Source organism: Mesocricetus auratus, unplaced genomic scaffold (genome assembly GCF_017639785.1).
Source record: "Mesocricetus auratus isolate SY011 unplaced genomic scaffold, BCM_Maur_2.0 Super-Scaffold_100014, whole genome shotgun sequence".
Lineage (NCBI taxonomy): Eukaryota > Metazoa > Chordata > Mammalia > Rodentia > Cricetidae > Mesocricetus > Mesocricetus auratus.
The window spans coordinates 1,443,997-1,471,790 of record NW_024429197.1 but is presented as its reverse complement, the minus strand read 5'-3'; the positions used below and the strand labels follow the sequence as shown (position 1 = coordinate 1,471,790).

Genomic DNA, 27,794 nt, shown 5'->3' with positions numbered 1-27,794 from the left:
TCCATTAGGTCAGCCTGCTGGGGTCAGTATGCTACCCTTACTGACTCCATATTGTCTTAGAGGAAAAAATATGTCTTCTTAGAATAATATGCATGGCCTCCTTAGCCACTGGCCTTACCACCTTGGTCAGCAGACCCTCCTAGCCCCTCTGCAGGTACCAGGTCACCCGCTTCTGGGTGTTTGTATATGCCCCACTAGCTACTGGGGTGGGCCTGTCCCGCCCATTGGCCTCTTCACTGACTCTCAGCCCGCCACAAGCAGAGTCTCAACTGAGTGTGTTCATGTCCAGTGAAATGGATGGAGAGTGTAGGATTGCCCAGAAGGGAGGCAGAAGTCTGTACATTCCTCCTCTTCTGCGTCCAGAGAACCCAAAACCAAACAGCCAAACAAGCAGGTACTTCTTCCAGTGAAGCAACTCAAAGACCCAGCTCATGGGAGCTGGGATTCCAGAGCCATCAGTGGCTGAGGGAGCCTGGAGGCAAGGCATCTGAGCTGTAGCTTGGGATAGATTTGGAGATCATGGAGGAGGTGAGGGCAAGGCTCCAGTCTGCCCACCCTTCAGTCAGGGAGGCGGGTTGTGGGCAGGAAACGTTGCCAAGCGGGGTCACCCAGTCGGCGCTTCGATGGACAGGCTCTGTTTTCAACTCTGCATTCTTTCCAACCGTTCTAAAAGCACAGCTGATCAGGGAGTGGGAAACACGATGCCTCGGAGATGTTTTCTTGTTAAACTTTCACCTTCATCTGAAACTCTCCACTTCGTTAAAAACCACTCTAAAAATATCTGGGACAACATCCTCTCTCAGCTTGGAGTCTGCGCCTTCCACCCAGGAAGTATCTCTGGTGCATCTGACTACCTGGCAGCTGCGTGGGGGACACGCAGGTGCCTCGGAGAAGGAAGATGAGGACATTCCAGAAGTAGAGACAAGGAATGACAAGAGACAGAGGAAAGAATGTGACCTGTGGAGCTGGGCAGCAGGGGTCCTAGCTCAGGCCGGGCCTTCTGGAAGCTTCAAAAAGGGACGTTTCATTGGTGCGACATGGCCACATACAGAATTCACAGTGTGTGCACCGGCACAGACGTGTGTGCATAGCTATGTACACACATGCACATGCACACATGCATGTGTTTGAATGCGCAAATGCATGATCAGGGGTGTATGTGTGTGTGAATACACATGCGTGTTTACATGTCAGGTGGCACATGAGCACATGCTGTGTGCCTTATGAGCACAGGGATGTGAAAGGCATGAGTGTGTGTGTGTTCATGGTAAACAGAGCACAGACAGCTGCAGCAGGAACAGAGGGGGCCAGCCTGTCATACATGCAAGATGCTTGTTGTTTTCTGAGACAAGATCGCACATAGCCCACTCTGGCCTCCTATTTATTATATAGCCCAGGATGACGTTGAACTCCTCCTCCTCCTCCTCCTCACCCTCCTCTCCTCCTCCTCCTCCTCCCAAGTGCTGGTATAACAGGTGTGTAGCACCACATCTGGTTTATGTGCTGCTGGGACTGGAAGGCCTCACACATGCTGGGCAAGCACTCAACCATCTGGGCCACACCCTAGCAGCGCTGTAAGCCCAACAGTGGCAGCAGCCTTCAGAACCCACAGTCTCCAACCCACAGGCCCCCGGGGAAAATCAGGTTCCCACCGGCCTGCTGTTTGTCTCCCATCTGGCTTGTTGGCTACTCATGGCCCCGTGGTATATTTAGCTCAGTTTGCTTTCCCTTGCAGAATAGACACAGAAGCTAATTTTATGCTTAGACGATTTGGGCTACATAGCCTTCAGCATGTCCTTAACAAGCAGCGACCTGGGGTGGGGGCAGAGAGGGGTGTTTGGCTCTGACAGGCTGCTCTCTAGACCCCAGAGCTGGACCTGCCCATCACTGTTCACATCTGAGGCATCCTGGCAACACAGGGATGACGCTTTGTCTAGGTTTTTAGACTGCATTGTTAGCAGAAGGAAGGGGGGGTTCATCTAAAGCCTTCAGTTGTGGATCCGCCTATGAAAACTAGAGACAGAACATTCTAAGGAATCCATGGGCATTTTGATTCTGAGGTAGCCATGGTGACACACCTGTTTTGGGGTTGGGAGCTTGAGGTGTGCGTATATAAAAAGGGGTACCACAAGAAGACAATGGGGGCTGGGGAGATGGCTCAGTTATTAAAGTGCTGTATAAGCATGATGACCCGAGTTCAAATTTCCAGGACCCAGGTAAAAAGCCAGGCACTGCCATGCTTGCCTGTAGCTCTAGGACCTGGAGAGTGGAGACTGCAGTATCACTGGGACTTGTTGACTGCAAGCCTAGCTCAAGGAGACACTGCGTCAAGAGAATAAGGTGGACAGTGATAGGGTGGAACCTACTGTCCTCCTCCGGCCTTCATACCACATACATGGGCATGTACAGCTGCACGTGTGTGCGCATACAACACACACACATACACACACAGATACACAGACACAGACACACACAGATATGCAGACACACACACACAGAGATACACAGACACAGACACAGACACACACACACACACACACACACACACACACACACACACACACACACACACGCAGAGTCAAAACGCTATAGAACTACACTGGGCTTACAGAATTGACAATCCACAGGCCACACTGATCCCCAGTCTTTCCATGCTCTAACCAGGACTCCAGAGAAGAAAATGGAAACACATCCATGCTACCACATGAGGGGTGGATGAGCACCATAGCAAAGTCACTAAAGGTCACACCCAAGAGGAAGGTCAAAGGCCACTCCGATGTGACAGTCGGAACCTCAGCCTCTGCTCAGTTACATTCCTCCCCATGGATGGATGCCGCCACTTCAGTCTGTGACAGTCTCATTTTGACTCTACTTGGCTCCCTGGTCCCCGGCATTTGAGTCTCAACTTGGAGAAAGGCGGCTTTGGTCTGCTTTGCTATAATGCCTGGCTGCCAGCACACTGTGCCAAGAATGTAACCGGCCCTTAAATATGTGTAGACTGGGAAAATGCACACCTAGCGGGTTTAAATGTTGAGCCCATATATCCATCAATGAGGGGTCCTCCAGATCCAGGCAGGCACCTGCAGGCAAGGATTCCTAAGGTCTAACTCAGGAGTCACAGGATACCCACAACTAGTTCTCATGCAAATGATATCCCAGTAACAAGAATGGAGGTGATTGCCACTGGGGCCTGGGAGGTGATCTTATCACATTCCCTAGAGGAGCTGAGGTTTCAGTAGCCCAGCTCTCTGGTCCTCACCACGAGAGACCAGCCTCCCGCAACTGGAGGAGGACATCTCTGCTCCAGTACCAGAGTGCTCCCTGGGCCTGGCTGAGGCCAGGGTCCTGGCTTCTCATTCTCAGCCGAACCGAGTTTCCATGAACTCCAAGACAAACAGTGAAATGAAACCAGACAGAAAGAACTGGGGGCTGGTTCAGAGGTCGGGCCCCTGCCTCTCTCTATCCCATGCCCAGCACCGTGAATCCAAAACAACAGCAGACACCCTGAAAGCAGAGTTCTTGCTGCAGCGGGCAGAGTCCAGGCTGGTTTCCCGAGCCTTGCTTTGGCCGCTCTGCAGTTTAGAAGCCAAGAGGTGAGTTCTATCCTCAGGAGGCTCCTTGGCGCTGCCATCAGCTTTACTGGGAGGAGCGCTTGCCAGACCAGAGTGGCCTGCTGTGCCTCAGAGAGGCTCCTGGCCACCGCCCTGCATTACCACTGCCTGCCACACCTGGGAAAGGGATCTTGTTCTGGGGTCACAGGCTGTGCTACATCTGACACCACTGAGGAGTTCCAGCGGGACCTTCCATGTTCAGCCCCAGGTGCTTTTGTCCCCAAGTCACGGCTGCTGTTGGGGTCCTCCTGCCTGTCAGGGGATTTTGGGTCACCTCTCCCAAGGTCAAAGAGCCAAGGGTATCAGGTGCCTGCTTCAACAGCATGGGAGATCTTTGTGATTAGGCACCTGGGAAAATGAGTCAAGGAGGCCGAGGGGAGAGAGGCAGAAGGAGGGCTGCTATGCCAGAGGGCGGCTGGGCGGGCACGAAGCCTCTGAGAAGTCTGTGAGGAAAAGACTGGACGTCCTAGGGACACCCATGTCTTTCTGGCTCAGTGCAAGTCAGGCACCCATGGACACCCATCCAGTATTTCTGGCCACTGAAGGTGTTATGAACCCGGCCATCCCAGACTCTTTCTGTTCTAGGTCACACAGCTAGGAAGCAGTTTGGTCAAGACTCATAATCAAATCTGACTGACTCTGAAGCCACTCTCTGTGTCCTGAGCCAAGGCTGCGTCCCCGGGGCCACTCCCTGGGCTAGGCAGACAGGTTCTGCCATCTGTCATCACAAAAGCACAGAGAGCCACAGGCGAACGTTGCTCTGACTTCAAAGAGTTTGATTCAGATCATCCTGGGTCCGTTGTTTGTGTTGGGGCTTAAGGGGTGACATTTGTTCACAGTCCATCAGAAAGACTAACAATTCCCGAATAGGGGGAAAGCTCACGTCTGGGTGACAGCAAAATGCTTGCCTGGCACCCAAGAAAGAGGCAGCTTCCTTCCCAGGCTTCTGGCACAAGGTCCTGGTGAACTTCATGCGCCAACATCTCCAGCTCCCTCACTAATTCACTTAAGTGTCTGATAAGTTGAAGACATCGTCTGCCTTGCAGCCCCTGGGGTGCTGTCCAGAGGGGGCGGGTTAAGGAACCCGTGTCTCCTTTGGGAGTTTGTCTCAAGCTTTTCTGTTTAGCAAGTGGCTGATGTATAGCCCTACAGACAAGCCTGGCACCAGGGACCCAGCCCATGAGTCCCAGGAGCATTCTGTATTCCCTGAAAACCATTACACCAGTGACCTGACTTCCTAGATGGGGACGGAGCTCATGGACACAGAGCCACAGCCAGGCCTCTGCACTGTCCACTCCAAATGACTCTGACACTTGGAACCGACTCTGATTGAGTCCGCCGACCTCTCTGAGATGAGCCGTAACTGGCCTGCCACAGTGGCAGAGGTGGATGGCTACGGGGGGCTGGCTCCGAGCTCTTGCCCTGGCTGTGCCAACGCCTCATGCCCTGTGAAGTTCAGTCTGTTACACAATCATGAGCCTGAAGGAGGCGCTGGCCCAACTCTGCTCATTGATGGAAGGGGGCATACGTACACAGAGGCTGAGACACTTGTCCTGGGCCTCCCCACCGAACAACCCTGTCCACAGGCCTCTCTCCAGCCTTCCTCACTCCTAGGGGCAAAGGCCTGGGCTTCCTTTCAGAGGGAGAAACATAGAACAGGCAATGCTGAGGTCTGCCTCCAAGGCCTCAGCCATCTTCTGGGTATCTGTGGGGGGCAGAGGTGTTCCCAAGAGCAGGATTGGCACCTTCTGAGGCATTGGTCAGATCTGAGAAGGAGGATGGGGGCTGGAGGGGAGGCCACGCACACGGTTTAACTGTTGGGTTTTCCTGACCTCCGGGACTCCCTGCTGAGAGCATCCATCAGAGCATCCATCATGGGTACAGGACAGCTCCCCAGAGCAACTGCATCCCCCAGATCATGTCACTCAGAGGAAGACAGCATGGCAGGAGGGAGTCGAATAAAATCTGTCCACCTCACAGAGGCCCAGGAGGGGCAGGCATGATGGCGGCCATGTCAGAACGGAGCGGGCAGAGGATCTGGGTGTAGCTCAGCTGGTGGCTATACTGTTCCCTGCTGTGTCCGGTAGAGTTTAGGAGGTGGCACGTGGTAACCCAGACACGTGCTAGCCCCAAGACAGCCATGGGATTTTCTTCTTCTGTTTAATGACAAAGTTTTTCTTATGTAGCCCAAACCAGCCTTCAGCTTGCTGTGTAGCCAAGGGCGATCTTGAACCCCTGATTTCCCTGCCTTACCTTGGGGGTGCCCAGTTTATACGGTACTGGGAATTGAACCTAGAGCTTCCTGTGTGCTAGGCAAGCGCTCTACCACCTGAGCCACATTCCCAGCAATTCCTGCTAGAGCCAAGGATCTGAGACGGGCCGATTTCTCTGGACAGGGGGGTCCGACCGACCAAATTACATATGTCTTTATATGACAGAGGTGAAGAGGTCAAAGGAGGAAGTGGCATGTGGATGGTGTCATGCGGGACAGGAACACTGAGGGGTGTAGGAAACTTCTAGAAGCCAGAAGAAAAAACAAACAAACTGGGTCTACCTGGAGCCTGAGAAAGCAGCCTGCCCTACAGGTTGACATCAACAGTCAACTCTGACTTGTACTCCTGAGCTCTGGGAACTAAAAGAGAATATGTGCTGGGCAGGCACCTTTTTGGAATTTCTGCCGGCAGCCACGGGACGTGGATATGGGCCGTGCTCCTATGCCTGCCACCCTTCCCTTCCCTTCCACAGTTGTCGGTGTGACCACACAGGGCCTTTCTCCTCCAGACCTCTTGGTGACCTCTGGCAGCCACGCCTCCAGGAGCCTATGTTTCAGGCCCCAGCATGTGGCTGGCTCTCTGAGTTATCATTTTCACCTAGACTCTGCCATGGCCCCGGGAAAGCCTGTGTCCTGACTCCCATGGAGGGCAAAGGATTGAGGGGGAGACGCACTCTGGCGTCTCACCCATAGCCACTGTGATTTCTCAGGCTCAGAACCCCACTTCCAGACTCCCTGACGCAAGTCTGGCATGAGGGAGTGGGTGTGTGTGTGGGTGTGTGGGGGTGGGTGGGTGGAGGACATGGCTCAGTTGATACAGAAACTGGCTTGCCTAGCATGCAGGAAGCCCTGGATTCAAACCCCAGTGGATAGAAACCAGGCATGGTGATTCATTCGTGTAACTAGGTACTGGAGAGACGGAAGAGGAGGACCAGGAGTTTAAGGCCATTTATTAGCTAAGTAGTAACCTTAAAACTAACCTGGGCTACTTGAGAATAAACAAAACTAAGATCCCAGCATGTGAGGGAGTTTGACCCTAAGGGAAATGACAGAAGGGATCCTTGCTGGCTGAGTTGGTCCGTGAGAAGAGCCAGCCCTCCATGGTCCTTGGCTACTATACACGAGGACACACTTGGGGGGATATTTGTCCTTCAGTATCTGGACTTTGGCATTTTTTTAATTCCATGGTAGAGGCAGATTGCAAACCTTCCAAAAACACTCTTGTGCTGGGTGGAGCCCGTGAGAGTTTCCACGCTCTCTCCCTTTGGAGCTGCGCGCCTGCCTTTCCCCCTGGAGCAGTGAGTGGACCCCAGCTACTCCACCCCCAGCGCAGGAGCTTCCTGTCTGCTGCTCAGGTAGCCACTTGGTGAGCCAGGCCACTCGGTGAACGGCGCACTGAGGTGTCCGACGGGCTTGTCCAGCACCAGGTACCGTACGGGTGCCTCACAGGTGTTCCTTATTATTCATGACCTGTTCACTAGCGTTTGAATATTACTATTTTGTTTTATTCGTGCCATCTGTTTTATTCATTGTGCATTTTATCAACAGCTCGTTATTCCTCTAATATAATTACGCTTTGAGTTATAAGTCATGATTGTATTCAAATTTTCCAAACCTCCGTGATGAATTTTCAAGGATAATTTCAAAGAAAACCTCAAGTTCAGACACCCGCTCAAGGTCACACGGGGAAGGGCACAGCAGATTTGAAGCTTAGACCCCATCCATTGAAGGACTCCCCAGTACCCACCACGGCTCCTTCCCAGAAACCCTTGCCAGGTCAGGAGGTGAAATTCCTTTCTCCTCCAGTCGTTTCCAGTGTGAGTCACTCTGTCCCCACAGCTCTGGTCCTTTCAGGCTGTGGTTTAAGTAACCGGTGCTGGGTTGTTTAATTATAAACCTGGTAGCATGCTGAGGTGAGAGCCAGTAGGAGCTGGGGGAGTCACGGCCGGGACTAGCCTGCTTGGTCACCATGGCCAGGTACACACGGGGGACTTCCCCAAAGCCAGGGTGCTTTCTCTCAGACCACTGTCCTTGGCCGTGCCCTCTGTGTGTCTATGTCCCCCGCTCCCATTTTGTTTGTGACAGGGTCTCAAGGAGCCCGGGCTAGCCTCAAACTCATTAGGTAGCTGGAAATGACCATGAATACCTGGTCTTCCTGCCTCCACCTCCCAAGTGTTGGGATGACAGGCGTGTGTCACCATGCCAGGCGTGGCCTCTCCTCTTTGTATAAGGACACCAGTTGCACTGAAGGAAGAGGGATACCCGTATGACAACCACTTCAAAGGCCCTGCCCCCTAGCGCTTCTGAGGTCCTGGAGGACTTCAACACCAGCACGCAGACACTCAGTCAGCTAGAACCACCCCTGCAGGGGCCTGCTTCCCCTGCCTCGGCACCTCTCTCCCGTTGACTGACAACCTCCAAAGTCAATGCCTTTCCCACCCCACCTCCCCGCCCGTTCCGCAGCCCCGGAAGGGTACCTGCTACATACCCCCACTTTACACAGAATGAGGTCTTCAGCTGTGAGTGGCTGTTTTACACCAGGACACAGAGCTCGGGAGAGGCAGGACCGGTAGCCTCTCCCACCCAGCCTGTGGCTGGCCCGCGCTCCAGACCCCTGTGGGGGCGTGTTTTGTGTTCTCTGCAGTTGCACTGCACACCTCACAGCACAGCTGGGCGGCCTCATCTCCTAGGTGCCTGGTAGAACTCCTCAGCTGGAAAACAGTGTCAGAGTGTGGCAGCCAGCTCAGTCAGAAGGCCTTGGGAGGCCCAGGAGGCCTGTGCAGGAGAGCTGGCTAATTTTGTCCCCTTTCCTACCTGAGTTGGAAGGGGTTGGAGAAGAGTCGTGACCTTGCTTGCTGCCGGGGTTCTCGGGTGGTCAGTGACATTGCTTCCTATGTCTACTCTCCTCTTCCTCCATGGTTAAGAAGACTGACACAGCTCCCCAGGGCCTCCCAGAAGGCAGACAGCATTACTCAGCCTCCCAAGAAGGGGGTGCTTCATATGACTGAGTTCTGGCCAATGAGATCCAAGCAGCTGTGAGCTGAGTAGGGGTGGGGGACAATTCATAGAGCACTCTTCAATGACAAAGATAGGTTTCCTCTTTCCTCCTGGTTGGTGGTGAAGCATGGCAGAGGTAATGAATGACAGAGCACAAAGATAAGAGAAGCCTGGGTCCCTGGTGACCATAGAGCTGTCATTTCAAAGACACCTCACCTGTGGGGTCTATTTATGTGAAAGAAAGGGAAATAATTATTTCAAACTCTTGTTGAATTGTTTTTGGTTTTTTCTTTTTTTTCAGAGACAGGGTTTCTCTGTGGCTTTGGAGGCTGTCCTGGAACTAGCTCTTGTAGACCAGGCTTGGTCTCGAAATCAGAGATCCACCTGCCTCTGCCTCCCTAGTGCTGGGATTAAAGGTGTGTGCCACCACCACCTGGCCTGAATTGTTTTTTTCTTATCATGAGTTTCTTAGTCTACCTCTACCTGGTAAATGATAATACAGCATTGCTATCATTTATGAGGGTATAGTTATATCTAAGAGGTTTACCCATGGGAGCTTATTGAATATCATTAGAGCCATGTGGAATTGTCCTGCTTTGTAGGATCTTTCTCCAAACAGAGGGGCCCAACATCCCTGCCATCTAGTGTTCATATTGGCTTTTCATTCTTTATTTTGTTATTTCATGTGTATGGGTGTTTTGCCTGCAGGCGTATCTGTGCACTGTGTGTGTCTGGTACCTGAGGAGGCCAGAAGAGAGCACTAGATCTTCTAGAACTGGAGTTACAGGCAGCTGTTAAACCGTGATGTGGGTATTGGGAATGGAACCCAGGTCCTCTGCAAGAGCAACATGTTCTCCTAACCTCTGAGCCATCTCTCCAGCCTCTGGTGCTCATGCTTTTGCTCCTGAGCGTAGGCAGGTCACGCAGCTTGCTTCTAACCAGTTAGGTATGGCCAAGGGGATGAGATAAAGGAGGTTGGGTGGGTGGCATTATGAGCAAAGAGATGGCGGCTGCTCAGTGCCTTTACCTTGATGAAGCAGGTGGCCATCTGGGGAGGAAATTCACTTAGCAAAGGATCAGAAGAAGAAAGCCCCAAAGACCACAGGCTTCTTCCCACACCTGTGTCTGGGGGTAGGGGCAGGGGCAGTTCCAGTACCCGGTGAGCATTGAAGTGGATCTCTTCCCAAGCTGCCCTGTCAGTAAACCTTGGTCCCCAAGACCCTAATCACAGCTTAGCAGAGGATGGGCCAGGCCAAGCCAGGCCTTGAGTCCCCCAGACTGTGATAAAATGTTAAATATTAGCTAATCAGCCTGAGGCACGGGGCCACCTGCAGAAGCGCTGAAGGGCCCCTTGTGAACTGGGCAATGATTGTGGGCTGTGTAAAGGCCAGGAGGCCAGCACACTGGGTGAGGTGGGCCAAGGAGCTTGATAATGTGTGAGCAGAGGCTGGAGGTGGCTGGCGACAGATGCCAGAGGGGAAGGCATGTGGTTTTATAGCCCCACAGGGGGTGGCCTCAGGGAAGTGAACATCCGGGAACGGGAGGGCCAAGGCAGTTACTGCCATGGGCTCTGGACAAAGCTTGGTTCTTTTCACTTCACCACTGGGTGCTTTTCTGTGCTTTTTTTTTTTTCATTTTTGGTTTTTTTGAGACAAGGTTTCTCTGTGTAGCTCTGTAGACCAGGCTGGCCTTGAACTCAGAGATCTGCCTGCCTCTGCCTCCCGAGGACACCATCACCTGGCCTCTCTGTGCCTCTTAAAGTTTCAGTTTCCTCATCTTTAAAACGATAATAATGGTGCTTCCCGGGATGGAGAGGTGGCTCAGAAGACCTCAGTTTGGTTCCCAGTACCCACAGCAGGTGGCTCTCAAACACCTGTAGCTCCACCTCCAGGATATCTGATGCCCACTTTTGGCCTCTAAGGGCACACAGCCTTCCAGAAGCAAGGATGCAGAGGGCCCTGTCGAATCTCCCTTCCAAATCCTCCCTTCTCAATCAGCCATAAATGGAGAGCACTGCAGGGTTTGGGGACAGGACTGTCTGAGCAGGGCCTGGTGACATAAGCCTGTAATCAGAGCTATTGGGTAAGACAGGCTGAGGCAGACAAGTTCAAGGACAGCCTGGGCAACTTACTGAGTCCTGTCTCAAAATAAAAAATAAAGAGGCTGGGTGGTGGTGGTGTACACTTTTAACCACAGTACTCAGAAGGGTCTTTGAGTTTGAGGCTAGCCTTGTCTGCAAGAGTGAGTTCCAGGACAGTTAGTGCTAGGGCTACGCAGAGAAACCCTGTCTTGAAAACAAACCAAAAAGTAAAAGAGGTCCGAGGATGCATCTTGATGGTTGAGCACTTGCCTGGTATGCACAAGGCTCCAAGTTCAATCCCTAGGATTGCACAGGGGTGGGATAGATTTGTCCCATACCTGTGCAGTGCTTTTTCTCATCATCATTCCCTGAACAAGGCTCGACCACTATTTAAAGTCTTTACAGTGGGTCAGGCATCATGAGTCATCCTCAGGAGATACAATGTACGTGGGAGGGTGTGTCAAGCCCAGTGCAAAAAAAGATAGGAGGGGTGTGAGCATCCCTAGAGGAGGGGTGTGAGCATCCCTAGAGGAGGGATGCGAGTGAGCATCCTTGGTTTGGGATCTGGTACTAGTTCCCATGGATACCACGGATGGTGGTATACAGAAATTGTGTGCTCTGGCTTCCCCTCCAAGTCTCACCATGACTGCCACAGTGACCTAGGCAATGACTATAATGTAAACAACCTTCCCATCATAGCCAGCTTGAGCCATCACAAGGCTCCTGTGCTCAGGGTAGGAAGGAACATGCATGGTGGCTCTCTGAGAACCAGACCAGTGCTGTTCTGTTCCTGCTTCATACTCAAGTGGGCAGAGTCCTACTTCTCTTGACTTAGCCACCATGTTTCCAGGCTCTGAGGTTCCCTCCAGAGTTAGCAGTCAGCATCTCTTAGGAAGAGACGTGCATTGGGAGTGTCCAGGGTTTCTCGTGCAAGCCACACCTCTGAGAAGGCCCAGGGAACGGGGAGTAGTAGTAGCCTCTACCTTGGGACCAGGAGAGGGAAAGCACTGTGGTGACAGCAGGGTCTCAGAGGCCAGGCAGGGTGTTCTGTGCCAGAGCCAGTCTTGGCTGTCCTTACAGTGAAGACAGGACAATCAGGGTTCTCCCAACTCCCTGCCACTGAGAAGGTCTGATGTATCCTGTGACTGCCAGGACAGACATTCATTAATGCAGCAGCTTAAAGCGTCACTAATCTATTTTCCTCAAGGCAGGGCCATCTTCCCACCAAAGCCCATAGTGTAGCCTTTCACAGCTTCCTGATGTTGCCAGCATCCCCTGGCTTCAGCTCTTTCCTCCATCTTCCAAGCATACTCCGGGCACCCTTGCTCTCCCTGCTTGCCCCCTCCTCTTCTGTGAAGACTCTGGAACTGCCGAGGCCAGCTAGATGAGCCAAGGGTACCACCTCCCTTCAAGATCTATGACACAGTCATACGGCCCCATCACCACTCAGGCGTGTCTAGCTCGGGAGCTGCAGTCACCGCAGATAGCTATGAACTTAGTCCAACACAAAATTGCAAGCTTAAACATTACGAAATGCGTTTAACTCAACTGCAGTGAACTTTGTAGATGACACAATGTGTCACCAACTTGAAGGCTAACAGAGATGTGGTTCTGGGATGAGGATGTAGCCTCCTGGGGAGGGGCAGGGGGTGTTATTCAGTCAGTCCAAATGGCCCTACGTACATCCTGATAGACTGTCCTCTAGGTTAGCATCACGAGGCTATAGTGCTTGGGCTCCTGGTACACTGCATAGTGTGCTTCGGATTACAAATCAAGGCTCACACTCTCTGTGGAGGAGGAGGGGCTTTTGTTCCCAACTGGAGCATCTTCAGAGTCACCAGAATGACTGGGGTGTACTGATGCTGTCGCCAGCCTGGATGATCACCCTCACCCTCAGGATTAAATGAAGACTACTGAAGTGGACTGGGGCCCCAACAAAGAACCTTGTTAATAAGTAGCAGAGCCCAGCCGCCAACCACAGAGTCCAGAGTCCACTCTCCACCCTGCTGCCCCACCTCTCACGTGTTCCACGTCCATGCCCTGCACGTCCCGCCCCCAAAAAAAACTTCTATCCACAGCTCCCATGAACGCGATCTGCTTTGGCAGCGTCAGAAGCAGAAGTTTGTCGATGACAGAGACAGAGAGAAGGATGAGGGTTTGATACACAGCGTGCAGTAATGAAAATGAACACCAGGGTCTGCCTTGAGCCAGAGTCCAAGCTGAATGCTGGCTGGGCTCCCTTTGCCACCAGGCTCAGGATCCCTCAATTTGGAGCTGCCTGACCCAGGACTCCGCCCTCACTGAGCTACGCCAGTCCAGGGCCAGGGGCTGAAATTAACCACAGGGCTCCTGCCTGCTCCAGACATTGGACACAGCCTTTGGTCCCCTGTTCTCATTCCTTTGGGTTGGGAACACCACCAGCATCACCTTACCCCTTCAGGGTGCTTAGATCCAAATTCTGGTGGGAAACAGAAATCCCAAAATGTGGAGTCAGCAAGGAGCAGCGCTGCTCCCAGGACCCAGAATGACCATACCCACAGCGGTAAAACCCCAGCTGCTGTTTCCTGACTGCCCCTGTACATTGGGCAGGGGTGGTACCATCTGGGGAGATGGACCCTGGGGGTGGTAAAGGCATCACTGTCTGTCTTCTGACTCCCTCTGTCACACACTCAACAGACACCTATGGAACACCCACAAACTCAGGTATCCAGGAGCCGGAGACCCGGTGATGAGCATCTCAGACCAACCCAGAGCTCAGTACCAGCATGACAATCTCAGAACAACCCAGAGCCCAGTGATGAGCATCTCAGAACAACCCAGAGCCCAGCACCAGAGATGAGCATCTCAGAACAACCAAGAGCCCAGAGATGAGCATCTCAGAACAACCCAGAGCTCAGTACCAGCAATGACAATTTCAGAACAACCCAGAGCCCAGTGATGAGCATCTCAGAACAACCCAGAGTTCAGAACCATGGGAAACTTCAAACAGGAAAACCTCAGACTGGCAAACAGGGATGCCATCTATTACCAGAAAGCAAGCCACTGTAGGGACACTTTAAAAATGCCTCTTATCTCTGAAGAATATGGAGCTGTCCAAGCTTGCCACACAAATGATGGCCAGGATGAGTCTCTGAAGGTCCGGGGGCTGCCACACCAGGCTGGGGGAGCAGGCAGCCCAGTGCTGTCCTGGAGCACTTGGATAATCCTGTGAACATCCACAATCCCTGTCTACTTCAGGTTCTAAGGGTAGGCGTGGCCAGCCTGGTCAATCAGTTCCACTGGTTCCCCTCAGGGTGTGGCCTCTCTACCCGGTCAGAACCCAGAAGGTCCAACTGATTTCTCTGTTCTAGAGGTCCTCTGGGTTCACGAAGACAGAGTGGGGTCTGGAGCCTCTGGGGACCAGCATGCCATCCCAAGGGGAAAGACTGCCACTCTTATAGGGATGCCCGGTGGACACAATGACAAATGAGGCTGTGTATGGATGAGCCTGAGAGGATACAACTTGGACCCAGAATCCCTTGAGACCTGCGGCTGATTCCACTATGTGACCCGCATAAGAACAACACAGCAAAGCCAACACAATCCAGCTGCTTGGAGCTTGGACTCCCCCAGCAGCTGTCCCCACTGTCCCCACAATGTCCTTTGTGCTTGCACCAGTGACTGTTAATTAAGGTCACTGTGGTGATGACCAGGGAGGCATACCACTCTGGCTGGAAGCAGGCATATAGTCAGATCCCAGTCCGATTGCACAGTCAGCCCATAGGCATTGCTGTAAATCACCCAGATGTGAAGCCTGGAGGTTGCCAGTTGGAAACAGAAGTAGGCCTGTCCATCAAACAGCGTTGCCAAGGCTACTAATACACCCAGCGGTAGAGATGAACATAGGAGAAGGAAAAGGAGGTAAACTCAGGCTGGGCTGCAGCTCAGATGGCAGCATGATTGTCTAACATATGGAGCCCTGGTTCAATCTATAGAACCACATGAACCCAGTGGCTGTGCCTGCCTGGAATCTATGCAGGAAGCAGAAGGAAGGAAGGTGAGAAGTTCAAGGTCATCCTCAGCTACACAACCAGTTTGGGGCCAGCCTGGGCTACACAAGACTCTGTCTAAAAAAAATTAATGGATGGATGGATGGATAAGCGAATAAGGTAATTTGAAGAGGACAGGGAGGGGAGCTGGTGGGTGACAAGTGTAGGGGCCTATGGGACCAGTGCACCTCGGGACTGTGAGGAACTGCTCTTTCCTTGCAGCACAGCATGGTGGCTCCCACTAACCCGTCACTTAATGTCACTCCTGGGGCTGGAGAGATGACAGAGATTTAGCACACTCATTGCTCCTTCAGAGGACACAGGTTCAGTCTCCAGCACCCACACTGGGCAGCTCACAACCAGCTGTAACTCTGCCTCCAGGGGATTCAATGCCCTCTTCTGGTCTCTGCAGATGCATGCACACGTGCACGCGCGCACACACACACACACACACACACACACACACACACACACAGACTAAACCTTTAAATGCCTCCCCCTTACATTGTTGTTATTGCATAATTACTTTTCAGTGCTGGAGATGCCTTGTGCACTCTGACACGTACTTTCTTCCCCGAGCCCCGCCCCCAGCCCTCCACGCTGCGTCATTCTTCACGATTGTCTAATTTATACTCATTCATTCGTGAGTGGGTATGTGCGTGGAAATCAGAGGACAACCCACAGGTGTCAGTTTTCCTCCACCATGTAGGTCTCTGGGTTTGAACTCGGGATGTCAGGCTTGGCAGGAAACACCTTCATCCGCTGAGCCATCTCAGGGGCCCATGCCTTGTCACTCCAGCCCTCAGCCTCCTCAGTGTTCACGTTATCTGCCTTCCATCTCTCCCCACCTCCCACACCCCAGGGCCAGCTCTAGGAAGGGACACTTAGAAAGCCCTTGGCAGAGGGTGTCTCAGTGAAAGCCAGGCACGTGTGTGGTCCTGCTGGATGGTAGCCAGGGCTCTAAGCTCACTGTCTCCGAAGCTCTGAGCAGAGACAGGAGCTGGGTTTAAGGATCTCCATTTTGCAGAAGAGGTCATGGGGGAGGGGCCGGGGCTCAGAGCTGGTGAGAAGCAGAGGGGGGAGGGCTACGGAGGGCAAGGTGTGCTATTGTTGTGACTAGACTTCTGCCGCAAACCGCATCGCACAGCTAATCCAAACAGCACGTTACACGCCCGAGGGGCACGCAACAGTGAAATGAGCTCATGCTAAGAGCTTCTGAAATGAGATCTACTTTTTTTTTTAAATTTAGTGTGTGTGTGTGTGTGTGTGTGTGTGTGTGTACACGGGGAAATCAGACGACGACTTTCAGGAGTTGGCTCTCTCCTTCTATCATGTGGAAACTGAGGATTGAGTTCAGGTCCTCAGGCTTGGCAGCAAGCATCTTCGTCCCCAGTGGACCATCTCTCTAGCCACAAAAGAAGAATTTTTCTGAGAGACTAACTAGCCCTTTGTGTGTGTTTAGGGAAACAGCATCTTAGTTTTCTGCGTGTGTCTAAACAAGATCTGTTTACCTATGTGCTGCCCAAGACCACTGACAGAAATTACTTCACTTCCAAACACAGGACAAATCCAACACAGGGGCTGCTGACATCCACAGATAGTGGGTAGTTCTGTGTCCCTTGGGGGACCGTCACCCATTCACCCCTCTCCAGCCACACAGCCGGTCAGCAGGACTATTCAAAAGTCCAGGAATGGGGGTGACCAGAGGGCTTGGACAGTGTAGTCTCACAGCAGCTTATGAAGCGGGTGTCAAAACTGTGCCCATTCTACGCTGCATCCCAGAGGTCACCCCAGCCAAGCCTCAGCAGAGAACTGAGCCCAGAAGGGATGCTCTGAAGTGCTCCAATCTGCCTCCAGCTAGGTGGCCGCATGTTCCTAATTAATGAAACCAAACTTGTCTAGGGGTTTCGTGCAGACAGCACAGTGACCGGCAATCTTGTACTTTTGTTTTCAACTCAGAGGAACCAGAATGGTTTGAGAAACTCATTAGAAAGGCTGTTGGTAGGGGGAGATAATGGTAGGACAGAGGAAGGATGGACAGGAGGAAGCAGGAAACAAAGAAGGGGAACAGGAGGAAGAGAGGAAAGAAGCAAGAAGGGATGGGAAGGAAGGAGAGGAAATTTGTATATGATAACGGAAAGGTCGTTTGTCCTCATGGCAGCTTCTCTGCACTGACGACTTGACAGGTGTCCAAACACACTTCTGGTCCCAAGCATTTTGGTGGCTGTAATTATTATAATACAAGCATCTTGCCTTTACAAAAATGCTTCCTAGACAAAGGCTCTGTGTGTGTTTGGGGGGAGGGGTATCGTGACCTTCTTTATATGGATGAGGAGCCAAGGCTCAGAGAGGGTAAGCGCTTGCACAAAGGTGCACAGCTAATTATGGAGACGCATGGTGGGGGTGAGGGGCTGAGAGTCCCTAAGAGCCTACGCCGATCTTTTCTCACTACACAACCGAAGCAACCAGCGCTGCATTTGTAACACAGGCCCCTCCACAGGCAACCTCTGCCATTACCGTCATTACCGTTTGACACTCAGCCTGGCAGACTCAGCCCAGAGAGGACCTGTCTCGTCCTGCTTGATATCTTGTGCTTGGAGGGTATCCGCAGCTGTGTGGCAAGTCCCACCCTCCGCCTGCCTGGCACACAGGCCCTGTGATGCAGGGCACACAGCCAGAAGCTGCCCGGTGACTGAGGGTGCCTTGTTTTAGGCTTAGCGAGGGACTCTCGGAAGACCAGGAGACAGCCCTGGGGTTGCCTCTGACCTAATTAGACTTAGGCTTAAGAATAGACTCAGCAAGTGGCTGACATCCTCAAATGCTCAGCTGTGTGGACTTGGCCACCAGCCTGGTGAGACCCACTCAGGCCGGGCACCCGGCTGTCTGTGGTGTTTGTGGGAGGCTACAGAACCTGTCCCAGAACTGCTGACTGTGAGTGCCAGGGCTGGGGCGAGGGCCCTGCTTATCCCATTTGCTTAAGATATAATTTGTACAAAGTAAAAGGCACGCTGCAGTCTGTCGGTAGGTGAGGGGCTTTAAGTGTGGTTGGGGGCTTTTTTGTTGTTGATTGGTTATTTGTTTTTGCAGTGCTAGGCTTGGAGCCAGGGTTTTGAACATACTAGCTAAGAGTTCTATCAGTGATCCACATCCCTGGTCTTTAAGCACGCACACGCACCCACCCCTGACCCACACACACACACACACACACACACACACACACACACACACACACACACACGCGCGCGCGCGCGCGCGCGCACATGCATGCACACACGCACAAGTGCACACTCTGCGATGATCCCTCTGGAGCTGATGTCACAAGTAGTTGCTGGAGTCGCACATTCCAAGAACGGAGCCATCTCTCTCGCCTCTACCTCAGTGTTCTGGGGTGACAGATGTGGGCCACCCAGTTTAGATAAGTTTTAAGGTTTTCTTTTATCCTTTAAAAAAAAAAAGCAAAAGGGTTGCATGTAGCCCAGGCCCCTGATCTTCTGATCCTCCTGCCTCCGCTTCCTGGGTGCCGGGCTCACAGGCACGCATCAACGCACATGCTCTGTGTGGGACTGGGAATGGAACCCTGGCCTTTGCGCACCCTAGGCAAGCCTTCTATCAGCTGAGCCCCTGGATGGGGTTTGGCAGCCATACATATATCGGAGAGAGACATTTCTCTGGCCCACAGGAGCTCCTCTCTGTCCCCTTCCAGTTGGTCCCTGTCCCTGCTCTAGAAGTCACTACACACGGAATGAGACAGCCCGTGTCCCTGTGAGGACCATGGGGTGGCATATACTGCAGTAAGTACACTTGATGAGCTGTCCTGTCCTGTACATGTCATCTGCTTACAGCTGTTGGATACCTCCTGCTTCCCCCTTCCTCGGCTGCTTTACAATGAACATGGCACTTTAGGCCCTTGACGAACTCTCAGGATGGGTTTACTGGGTCACAAAAAAAGGCATGTCTTTACCGGTCTCTCCAGGAGCTGAGGCTGTCTCTGTGGGCTGGGGTCCTCCAATCTGCTGTCTGTATAACTCTCTATTCAGACGAGATACCTCTGAGGGTCTGAGTCTCCTCTGGGTCACAGCAGGATCACTTTTGCTGATGAATGGTCCTGGGTCAGGTCACGCTACATTCTGCTTCTCTTGGCTCTGAAAGCTGAGCTGGTTTGTTCTGACTAATGATGAGCTGTTCACACTGGGGCTAAAAGCCATCAAGATGATGGAGACGGGAACATTCCAGATGCCAGGGCTCCCCAGGGTTTAGGCTTTCCCTGACAGTCTAGACATCAAATGCGGGGTTAAAATGTATAATTCTCAGTCCTTCCTCTGCACCCGTCAGCGGCTTCCGGGGGACCAATGGCAGCAGCAGAGTCACAGGTGCTTAGAGTCAGTGGTGACAGGAGTCCAGGTGTGTCCTCTGGCTTTTTCTCATGGTTGAGCTCCATTGTCAGCCTGACTGGGTTTAGAATCACCTAGGAGACACACCTTTGTGAGTGTCTGTTAGGGAGATCCCAGAGAGATTTAACTGAGGAGAGAAAGCCCACCCTGAATGTGGGTGGCATCATCTCCAGGCTGGGACCCCAATGAAAGGGAGAAAGCGATCTGAGTACACCATTATTACCTGTCTCTGCCTCCTGACTGCAGACGCAATGAGAGCAGCCACACAGACTCCACCCCTCCCCCCAGCCGTGAGCCATCGTAAACCTGCCTTAAGTTACTTTTGTCTGTTGTTTCGTCACAGCATCGTGTGAAAAGTCACACATGGCTTCACCTTGCTGATTGTCAGTTTCCTTGTCTGTAGAATGGGCGCATTATCACACCACCACAGTATACAGAATGGAGGAGAGGAGGTTTCAGAAGACCTGGCAGCAGATGGGGTGAGGCAGGGGAGGGAGCGTGTAATCTGAGCCTGTGCTATTACCTGAGGTTTTCTCTGAGAGGCAGTGGAATCGGGCTGCATGCCAGACTGCTGATGCTTGCCTAGCCTTGGAACACGGCCCCCATCAGTGTGGATCCATGAGGAGCCTCATGAGTTGGCTGGGTATGGAGTGCAGGCACAGATGGTGTGTGATGGATGAGGAGGAAGTTAGGACCAAGCCAGAAAAATCCAGGGTCAAGTGAAAGGGACCGATGCAGTTTTATTCTTGCCTTTTGGCTCTGCTGTACAACACCTGCCCGCTACACCTGCCCACCTGGCCCGGCTCCAGCCAGGCTAGAGAGGTCTCTGGCCACGCAGACATCCCAGGGTCTGATGATTGCCTCAGCACTGTCCTGCTCCCTTTGTAAGGGACGTGGTCCAGGCCAGGCCAAGGGCCTCCTGCACTTGAAGGAGACATTGGGAACAGCCCTCTCAGCGTCTCCTTAGGCTCTACGTCCTTCCTGCAGTGCAGTGCATATGCTCCCTCAGGCCTCCCACCCACCTCCTCTAAGCCACTCTGAACGGCCTGAGCACTTAGCTCTCCACCATCCAAGAGCGAGCCAGGGCAGTCAGCTCTGAGACCCAGGGATGGGGCCCGGCACAATAGGTCTATATTACTTACCTCTCCAGCAGCTGAGATAAAGATTTCACAAAAGCAACTAAAGGAGTGAAATGGTTTATTTCGGCACACAGTTCAAGGGCACAGTCTACCATGACGGGGAAGGCGTGGCGGCAGGAGCGTGAGGCAGCTGGTCACATGACCCCCAGAGTCGGGGAAACAGAGAGAGAGGGATGCTGGTGTTTAGCCCTTTCTCCTTCCTGTTTGGCCCAGGATCCCAGCCCAGGGATGGCTCTTCTGGCCTAAAGTAACCCAGTCTAGAAACTCTCTCAGACACAGCTTCTAGGTGATTCTACACTCTGACAAACTGACAGTATTAGCAGCATAAGGGTGCCTATGAAAAGAGACTGTATCACAGCAGGCACCAGGACCTCCGGGTGCTGTGACAGTACCAGTCGGGTAGACCGAAAACCCAGGCTCTGCATGGAAGCTGCCCTGAGATACCCAGGGAGTGTCATGTCTCAGGTGACTGGATGAGCAACAGCAGATATCCATTGAGGCATGAGATGGCTCCCCTGCCTGCCTTCTCCCCTCTGGGCCAAGGTCACCCCCACAAACAGGTCACCAGACACTAGTGTGATAATGATTTGTATAAGTACCGTGCACTGATTGTGCCACTGAAGCACGCTTGTGGGAATGGTTTGTTCAGTGTTCAGGGCTATATTTTTTGCACAGAACTTTATTTTTAATTTTTAAAAGTTGTGTGTGTGTGTGCTTGTGTGTGGCATGTGTGTGTATGTGTGTGTGCCTGTGCATGTGCATGTGTGCGTGCATGCATGCTTACAAACACACGCATGCATGAGGAGGTCAGAGAATGACTTGCAGGAGTAGGTTCTTTCCCCCAGCCTGTGGCTCCTGGGGTTGACTCAGGTCATCAGACTTAGAGGCAAGTGCTGTATCCCACTAAGCCATCTCATTCCACCAACCACCGGCGATGCCAGCAAAGATACTCATCCTGAAAAACCTGCTTGAGCCACATTCTAAACAATCACTGCCATTGGTGGAGGTAGTCAATGGTCCTGTGCTTACCACTGAGCCCTCCCTAATCACTGTGTGAGCCGCCAGCCTGCTCCCACCTCCTTTCAAACCAGAGCTCAGGGTGGGGGACACTGGAACCTCCACCCCATGGTGGAGCTAAACATCCTAGGAAACCTGACCACAGTGACTGCAGTGCAGTGACAGAATGTGGCAGTCGTGCGTCTTTGGAGTGTGTGTTGTCTAAGGCTGATGCCAGATGTGGTGGACACAAGCCTGTAATGCAGCACTTCAGAGGTGGAGGCAGAAGAATCAGTAGTTCAAGGCCAGCTTTGACTACTATTTAATTTGAGGTCAGCCTGGGGTAAATGAGACATCACACACACACACACACACACACACCAGCAGCAGCAACAACCTCAGAAAACTTAAAAGCAAGCATAGCCATTTTACTTCATGATCAGACAAAATAATTTTGTTCCATAAAGGATAGGGTAGGGGGACACAGTTGCCCCTAGGTTTGGGATGTCCTAGGGACATCCTGGGTGTCACTGCACAGTGACACTTCCACCCATGATGCTGAGCAGGGGATTCCAAAGATGAATGCCAGGCTGAGTGGAATGACCAGGCTGCTGGCTTCTTCCATTGGAGCTCCTGGGTTTCAGATGAGGAGGTCAGGGCCTGAGGGGACCAGGTTGTCTCAACACAGCAAAACTCTGAGACTCAAGGCTGAGGCTACATGTGTAGGGAGGGGCTGTGACCTTCAGGCCAGCGGGGTCAATACTTTCATCTCAGTGTGAACAGGGCCCAGCTAAGTGGGACCAGTAAGGACTCTGCTCAAGATCATACCCAGCTAGAGTTCAAAACCCAGGCATTCAAGGAACCAACCCTGATGTACTTTAGATTCCCTCCCATCAGGGTACCAATCAAGAAATGAAAACAACTCCTCCCCAGTCCCAAACAGAACAAAATGCTTAACACAGGTGACACTTAGAGGGACCACTCCATACCTGTCCCCATGAGGCGTAGCTTAGGCCTCCTCCCTCCTGTGTAGCAATCTCCTTTGGCAAGTAGTGCTTCCCCAGGACCAGCTGTTTGTGACAAAAGTTGGTGACCACCCATGTCCCTCCCACAACCACCTCTAACCCTGCCTGCCCGACCTCTCCCCTGGGGCAGGGTCTGGTGACCTGCACCTGAATGCTGAGTGACTCTGAGAACTCTCTTGCCTCCTTGCTCCACCTGTACTGACTGGCAACCCCAGGATGGCGCCTGCTTCCCCGCCCCACCCCCGTAAGCTTCTTTCTTGTCCTGGGAGGTGTAGGGTGTTTATCTCGTGTGCTGTGGGATAGTTACACAGGGGAACACATATCTACACATTCAACATGGTGATATTGGATGCAAACGTGACGTGTCCTACCTGCCCCGGTACCTGGGGTGAGTCACAGCTTTGCCCGAGGAAGGGGTCTAACCATAGTCACTGCCACTCCCTGTTGCCACATGCCTAGCCTGATTTCATCTTCCTGGAAGGATCTTTCTGGAAATGCAAATTCACCATTCCTGCCCCTTTGCACACACTCCACTCTCTTCCAGACTCACTGCTCCTCCCCAAAGTCTTTCTTTCCTGCGGTCCCCCTTGTCCCAACCGACTCCATATCATCGTAGCCAGATTTGCCCAGCCTCTGTCAGCTACCAGGACTGGTCACGCCAACCCTCCGGTGTAAGCCACCAGCACATCGGAGAGGGCTCTCACAGTCCCCGTAGAAAGTTCTAACTTTGGAAGAGTCTGATGGCCCACCACACCTCAGTCCTACATCGCTGCCCCTTGAATGCTCACGTGGAGCAGAGTGCTGGCCTGACACTAACAGCACCAGTGTGGGTAGGTGTGAGCGCTCTCCCAGGAAGATTAGTGCAAGACCGGGGCACATCCAGGGTACGGGACAGACCCACCTGTACACTCGGCCTCCTCCTCTGCCCCGGGGAACCAGGAAGGCAGCCTCCTTCCATATTTGGTTCCTCTTTTTCTCTCTGAAGTCTCCCACTTGGCCAGCAAGAAGGGGCTGGAATGGGCACGCTCAACTGTCAGTCACTCTTGACGGGTTTGAGAGACATCTGGGAGATTAATGCCAATGTGAGTGTTTCCAGAGACGGCTAGCTAATGGGGGTTGTATCCTGAATGTGGGTGACATCACACAGTCTGAGAGCCCCGTGAAAGAAATGGGGGAGTGAGCATAGTTCCTCTATCTATCTATCTATCTATCTATCTATCTATCTATCTATCATCTATCTATCTATCATCTATCTATCATCTATCATCTGTCTATCTCTCTACCTACCTATCTCTTCCCTTTGGCCAACACAGACACAGCAACGTCACAGAACATCACACAGCCAGAGCAAAAAAAAAGTCAGAGATGTGGGGAGATCATCCATGAGTCTCAGTTTGCAGCTGGGTATGGTGGGCCACACCTGTCATTCCAGCACTGGGGAGGTGGAAGCAGGAGGAGCAAGAGTTCAGGGTCAGTCTGAGCTACATAGTCAGTTCATGTCCAAACAGCACAAACCCACTAAAAACCAAAACAAAACTGCTTTCAGATATAACAGGGCCGAGTGCTGAAGGGTCTAGACAGGGAACTTGTTTTTTAAGACAGTTTGTAGGATTTGCCTAAAGAAGAAACAAACAGACGATATTTATATGAAACAATGCCTGGAATGTGAGCTGGATGACAGGAAAAGCAAGTCTGGCTTTCACCATGTTGGGAAAACAATCTGTGTAAACACGGGGTGAAGGCCAAGTCGAGCTCGTAAGAGGACAGCGAAGGCTGGTTGGTCTGACATTCACCCGGACACTTCCAGGCCTGGTTGCCCACTGTTGACTACACAGTAGTTCACACACCAGAAGCTTAACATCCTTCATCCCCACAGCTTCAACAGGGAAGGCAAGCACCACGCCCATTTCACAGATAAGTACAAGGTACCAGACCAGAGAGGGTGAACCACTTGCCCAAGGCCACAAAACTAGCAAGCATCAGAATCAGAATTATAACCCACCCCGCTCTTGGCTCCACAGCCCTTTGTTTCCATGGCATCAGTATCCTCTAGCTTGGGGTAGGTGGAGCAGGGTATGGCTCAGATGGCAGAGGCTTGCCCAGTGCAAGCCCAGGGTACAATGCAGTCCCTAGCATTGTGTAAACCTGATGTGGTAGCAATTCCAGCTGTCAGAGGCTAGAGGCAGATCACTGTCAGCTACACAGTGGGATTGGGGCCAGTCTGGCTACAAAAGACTTTGTTTGGACAAAAAGGTGGGGGTGGGGGCGTGAGGGGTAGGGGTGTAACTAAGTTTAAAAGGGGAGGGGTCAACTAGAGAGCTTGACAACTATTCTAATACTTTGGCCACCTGCTGTGTCTGACTACAGAGCACTGGGTCAAACCTGTTTCTATAGAGTTCCTTAAAGAATGCTGGTCCAGCCCAGGATCTTGGCTGAGAGTTACAGGGATGCATGATATCTGGACCAGCAGACAGTCCTGCTGTGAGAACCAGAGACCCACAGCAGAGCCTTCCAAACTGCCCTTGGGCTCAGATAGGTGACTTACGGGTTACAGGACCTCAGGCTGCCAAAATCTCCTTCCTGTCTGGCCAAAAACCTGCATGGTCACATGGGAAGGCGACTGTGAGGCAACAACTCTCACCGTCTCCAGGGGGTCCAGTAATGGACAGAGAGGCCATGGGTTCCAGCAGCCCCAAGCCCACCATGCACACTTGTAGTGGGGAAATGGCTGGCCCAGGAAGCTCCACTAGATTCCCTGAATGGCACATCTACAAATGGGTACCCCGGCTTCTCCAGTGTCAAAGACTCCACTCTCAACAACCTGCTCACTCTCTCTTCTGCCTCCCACATGTTCAAATATGACCTTGTTCCCATCCCTGATCCGGCCTTGATGACCTCACCTCCCTCTCTGGCCAGCAGGCCTTTCCGGCTATGGCCAAGGAGACTTCTGGGAAGGGTAGTCGGCTTCAGTAGGCCCCTTGGGAATGAACACAGGTGTAGGCATTTAAAAAGTCAGCCTGCATCACTGTGAGACAACTGAAAGACAGAGATTTGCTCTGCAAATGAACTAAAATAAGTCCACTGGCCAGCGAGACGGCTCAATGTGGGGAGAGGGGTGACTCCTGTAAATTGTCTTCTAAACTCCACTTGAGCAGCGTGTGCACGCACGTGCGTGCATACACACACACAATGCTTTAAAAAAGAAGTTACGTGTTAGTGGCTGCTGGCAGCCACCAACACTAGTGGGGTAGGGGACTTCAAACACTTGCTTAAGAGAGTTGGGTTTTTCTCTCCAATGAGGGGGGTGTTGGGGATTGAATTTGGGGTCTCACAGATTCTAGACAAGCACTCTACACTGAGATGCATCTCTGGTCTCTCACTTTTTTGTTTTATTGTTTGAGACATGTTCTCACTATATATCCCTGAATGGTTTGGGACTCCATATGTAGACCAGGCTGACCTCAAACTCACAGAGAGAGATCTGCCTGCCTCTGCCTCCCGAGTGCTGGGATTAAAGGCATGCATCACCAATACCCGGCTGCTTTTTGCTTTTGAGACAGGGGTCTTGCTAAACTGCCCAGGCTGCCCTTGGACTTGAGATGCTCAGTCTCGACACTCTGAGCAGCTAGGACCACAGGCCTTTGCTGCCAGCCCCAGCACTGGAAACAGGGGTTCACTGGGGGTGGGGGAGGTAAGGAAAAGATGTTGGGATGACCAAGAGGACAGAAACTACCTGGGTTTATGAACATACTAGGTGTCACTGAATCGGTTACTTTAACTGATGTCATGTGCATTTCTGAGCTGTGATATGACAGCTGCGTGAGTACTGGCTGAGGCTTCCCCTGTGACTCCTCAGTACAGGAACAATGCATCCTCAGCCCCACCCTGGGCAGGTGCAGTATCATTCTCCCCGTATAACAGAAGTGGACCCAGACTGTCTGACTCCTCATTCTGATTTGTCACTATGTCAGAACACCAAATTGCTTCTTTGTGCAGGAGACAGAAACCAGATGTCAGTCGGAGCAGCCCTTGATGACATTGGCAAAACAGGAACCTGGCCTCTTCAGCCCACTGTGCCCGAGGCAGAGGAGAGAGTGAAGGCCGTGGGGGAGCTGGGTCGCCCTTGGGCCCACAACACTGCTCTTCTGGCATGAAGCCCTTGGACTGCTAGATGCGGCTGGTTTGGATTAGGAATGGGCTCACCGTAAGGGAAAGGTTTTCAAAGCAACTGTGAGGTCTGGGGGATGTAGCGCAGTTGTAGAGGAATGCTTGCCTAGCTTGGATGAAGTCCTGGGTTCAGTTCTCAGCACTGCACGAACTGGGCGTAGTGGCTCAACACAGATGCTCTCAGCGTGGAGGCTGACATGAGAGGGGTGGGAGTTCAAGGTCAGCCTCAGCTACACAGTGGACTGGAATCCAGCCTGGCCTACACGCGATTCTGTCTTTTAAAAATGCAACAGTAAGAGTAGCAACGCTTAGTTAAAACTCACAATTAGCAGTCAGTCCATTTAATCTTCACAAAAATTGCCCCTCCCCTCTACACCTTTGGTCAGGCCTGGCCTCAAATTCTCTATCCTCCTGCCTCGGTTTCTTGAGTGCTGGGATTACAGGCCTGCAGGCTACTGTGCCCAGCTCTCACAAAACCCTAAAATGATTCTCTCCATTTAGAGGAGCTGAACATTGGTCCAAAGTCACAACATCGTTAGGACAAACGTTTGAATTTTAACCTGTCACTTTAGTCCAAGGTAATGCATGGAAGGATTTTAGTACAGGTGAGAACAGACAAGACAAACCTCACAGAATCTATTAGCAATTACCATCAGAGCCATTACAGTAAATGGCTCTGTTTCTTTCTTACTCAGGGCTAGTGAGATGGTTCAGCCATACGTAAAAGAGCTAAACTTGCAAGCCTGGAGACCCGAGTTCCATTCCTAGAAGAGAACTGACTTCACCAAGTTGTCCTCTGACCTCCATGTGTGAGCTATGTCACAAGCATGATCCCTATAAGCTCATCATGCACGCAACGTTGCTAAATAAATAAGTGTTAACATTTATTATCCATGTCGTTTTTTGAAATGGAAAATAGCTGGGGTGGCTTTGTAACCTGCCCTTTGACATTCCGTGTCATTTCTCTTAGTCTTCCCTATAATGGGTGCATGATGTCCCCATGTGGGTAGACCTCAGCTTTACAAGCCTGTGTGTTGGACACTTGCGTGGTTGAGCGGGTCACATGAGAAAACGTTCTGGGTGTTGGG

General features: G+C 52.2%; 1 protein-coding gene across 5 annotated transcripts in view; it reads right to left on the bottom strand.

Moving 5' to 3' along the window:
- Tmem51 (transmembrane protein 51) overlaps positions 1 to 27,794 on the bottom strand; it is a 50,867-nt gene that overhangs the window by 5,511 nt on the left and 17,562 nt on the right. Inside the window, exon 2 of one of the 5 annotated variants that reach the window (XM_013121246.3) lies at positions 18,950 to 19,453. The exons of the other annotated variants lie outside the window; for them this stretch is intronic. The gene's annotated coding sequence lies outside the window, so the exon portion shown is untranslated. The remainder of the gene's footprint in view (positions 1 to 18,949; positions 19,454 to 27,794) is intronic. 5 annotated transcript variants of the gene reach the window in all.